Source organism: Octopus bimaculoides, chromosome 7 (genome assembly GCF_001194135.2).
Source record: "Octopus bimaculoides isolate UCB-OBI-ISO-001 chromosome 7, ASM119413v2, whole genome shotgun sequence".
Taxonomy (NCBI): Eukaryota; Metazoa; Mollusca; class Cephalopoda; order Octopoda; family Octopodidae; genus Octopus; species Octopus bimaculoides.
Window position 1 is genome coordinate 105,353,703 of NC_068987.1, and position 3,964 is coordinate 105,357,666.

The window sequence follows — 3,964 nt, forward strand, 5'->3', positions numbered from 1 at the left end:
CTCTGTTTTCCTCACATTCTTGCTCTTTGTACTTTTGCTCATATAATATCCTATCTAACTATCTCTTCTCTCTTCTCTCTTCACTTTCATACGATCTCTGTCTTACTGTTTTATCGGTCTCTACTTGCCTAACTGCTCACTATCTGTCTGTTTCCATTGGTCCCCACCCTTTCTCTTATTATGGTTAACCACAATGAATACACAATAATATATCCGTCTGATGGTTTGATCTGTATGCTTGTGCTTGTTTACGTGGTGTGTTTCTACTTTTTCTCCTCATATATTTCTGCTCGTGAATGCATGCGTGTGTGCACTGCGCACGTGAACATGATATGGAAATGCAATCAATGATATATATATATATATATATATATATATATATATATATATATATATATATATATGTATGTATGTATATTATATTATATATATACACATAGGGTATGAGGGGTTTAGTTCACTGGTGATCTAAACGCTGAGTAAGTGCTGTAATTGGTCATCCGCCAGGTTCCAGGTTCACACCTGAGGCTGGAGCTAGGGAACCGTATTAGACTTTCGTGTTAGCTGGTATACGTTATGTTAGAGGAGAAAGGACAACAAAACTAAAACAGGATGAGCATCTAAAGTCACTTAGCAAAAATTAATTAGGGTAAAGTGAATTTGAAGTATTACAGCTGTTTCTGGGATATCCCTAGTGATAGGTTAGCATGTCCGTACACTGGGTATTCAGTCATCAGAGACAAGTGAGTATGTATGAAAGTTCTAGACAGGGAAATTCACAGTTTATAAGGAATAAACAATAAAAAATAGAAGAATAAAGAGTAAAAGTAGATAGAATAATACAGACAGGAGAATAAAATTCAAAGCCGATTCTTTTCCAGAAGGTATGGATGTTGGTTCGTACTTCCGTGAAGGTATAGGCCCTTAGGCATAATCCCAGGTAAATCCAGGCAAAGTCTTGAATGGTGCGTTCGTGTTGAAATAATGGATTAATTGGCTAGTTAGTACGTAAATGGTCCACGTAGGTATACAGAGTGAGAAAGACAGATATCAAGATAGACAGAAATGGGTTGTGAGTGGGAGGATAGAAGAGAGAGGAGAAAGAGAAAGAAAAGAGAGAAAATAAAGGAATGGAAAAGAATGGGATAGGTGCGGGAAAGAATGAATGAGAGGGAAAGTAAAGTAGAATAAAAAAATAAAAAATAAGAAAATAGAAGCTAGTGATAAGACGTTAGTATTATTCTTCATAAGTGTCGATACAAGGTGAAAGAGAGGTCAGGCGTTAAGGTGTTGGTCAGGTGGAGGAGAAAGGTATTTTAAAATTAAATACACACAAGCACACACACATATAGGAGCAGGAGTGACTGTGTGGTAAGTGGCTTGCTTCCCAACCACATGGTTCCGGGCTTAGTCCCACTGTGTGGCACCTTGGACAAGTGTCTTCTGCTATAGCCTCGGGCCGACCAAAGCTTTGTGAGTGAATTTGGTAGACGGAAACAGAAAAAAGCCCATCGTATATGTATATATATATATATGTATGTGTATATTTTTCTGCGTCTGTCTCCCCACCATCGCTTGACAACCAATGCTGGTGTGCTTACGTAACTTAGCTGTTCTGCAAAAGAGTCCGATAGAATAAGTACTAGGCTTACAAAGAATAAGTCCTGGGGTCGATTTGTTCGACTAAAAGCGGTGCTCCAGCATGGCTGCAATCAAATGACTGAAATAAATAAAAGAATATATATAAAATATAAATGAGTAAAAGTAGTGGTAGAGGTGTTAATCCACTACAGCCGTTTCTAACGATTCTTATAATTGATTAATGAAAACATTACGTCATCGTAAATAAAACGTTTTCTTCAGATGAATTCATGAACTTCAAAATAAAGGACGCTCGAAATGATTTTACATACAGTTCTATATTTAAGAGATGAGGAATTATGTACATTATTTACATTATTTACATTTGACGGATATTTGTCCTCATCTTGTTTGTTGTTAACACAACGTTTCGGCTGATATACCCAGGTTCGAAATTTCTCCAAGACACCCGATGAAGGCTTGCGGGTATATCAGCCGAAACGTTGTGTTAACAACAAACAAGATGAGGACAAATATCCGTCAAATGTAAATAATGTAAATAATGTATGATTTTACATAGTTTAAAATCCACGGAGCAAAAATGTTTACAGTGATTCTGCCACTGTGGATTGACACCTGAATCATATATATATATAGATATATATATATATATATATGAAATGGATGTATATATGTATGTGTGTGTGTGTGTATGTGTGTGTGTGTGTGTGTGCGTAATGAGAATGAAAACAGCATTTGTATGTGCGTGCACGTGAGTGTTTGACAAGTCCTCTTAACACCAGACACGATTTCACTTACCATCTCCATTTTTGTTTAAAATAATAGTTATAGTATTTGTCACAAAGACGATGATGACAATGGCCGTATCAACGTCAAAGGGTTGCTGCTGCTGCTGCTGCTGATGATGTTGATGATGACGACGACGACGACGACGACGATGATGATGATGGTGATGATGATGATGATAATGATGATGGTGGTAATGAGGATAAGGATATAGACAAAGCATATTCTTACTTCTCCATTCCTATCTACCCGAATTTGATTCATATGTTTAAAACAAGGAAGATTTACAAAGCGACAAAAAAAAAAAAAAAAAAAAAAGCCCCCAGCAGTGAAGTTGTTACTGTTTAGCTTCAGATCAGCTCTGATTGAGTAGACCGTCGATCAAATGTGTTCAAGCTGTGAATTTCCTGTCTTTTGTTTAACACTACACAAGACTACATAAACTCTACACTCTTTTAAAAAAGTGCTAAGGTGAGAGATGTGGGAGATTTAACTGCTATTTTTAGTAGATCGAATGGTCAGATGTAGCTGAGCGTTGGACTAATTGCCTTATGGTAATTCGTTTCGTCCAAGTTCAAAATTCTTTTACGTTTTTGCTCAAATAAATGTTTCTGTTATAGAAATAAGGCGTGAACTTTTTTTTTGCGGGTGGTGGTGGTGGGGAGAGGGCTAGCCGAATACATCGATTCCAGTGCTCAACTGGTACTTATTTTATCGACCTTGAAAGGATAAAAGGTGAAGTCGGACTCGGTGGAATTTGAACTCAGAACGCAAGTGGCCGGAAGAAACGCTGCTAAGCACTTTGCTGGATGCGCTGACAATTCTGTCAGCTCGTACATGCAATATACTCAAACACTAGCAAATATATTGGAGGCTGTTTTGTGGACTGAATTTTCCTCCTTTAAAAATAATCCACCTTCTATCTCGCCATAAAAGAATGCTGTACCTTTACACCATTTCTTAATATCTGACATATTAGACAAAAGACAACGTGTCTCCAGCTAAAACTGATACCTGCGTTAACTTACCGTTTTCTCAAATTACTTGAGGTTTATTACACGGAAAAGCCGTAAAATAACAATTTAAGGATTAAATTCATTCCCTAAAACACAAACAATAGGGTCGAAACAAAGAATGTTAACTGCACATAACAATTAAAAATATGTTCAAGTGAAAGACAAAACAGTGATTAAATTGTTCTTGTAATGATGAAACGCCAAAATCATGGACCGATACACACACACACATATGTAGAGAAGAAGAGAGAGAAAAAGAGAAAGAGAGAGAGGCAGAGAAAAGGGGAGAGAGGTAGAGAGTGAGCGAGGTTTTGTGTTTTGTTTTTCTAAGAAGCATTTCTAATTTTATGGAAAGCGAGTTATTAAGCAGCACCAGACGTAAATAAGGATATTTTTGGTAACATTATTTAATAGAATGTGAGGCTGCCTATCAAAATTACTATAAACCTATCAATGTCAATATATCGTCAATAAACGTCAGATTTGCGGGCAGTTTACGAGGAGCTTAAGAAATTGTATAAAAGTACTAATATATATATATATATATATATATATATATA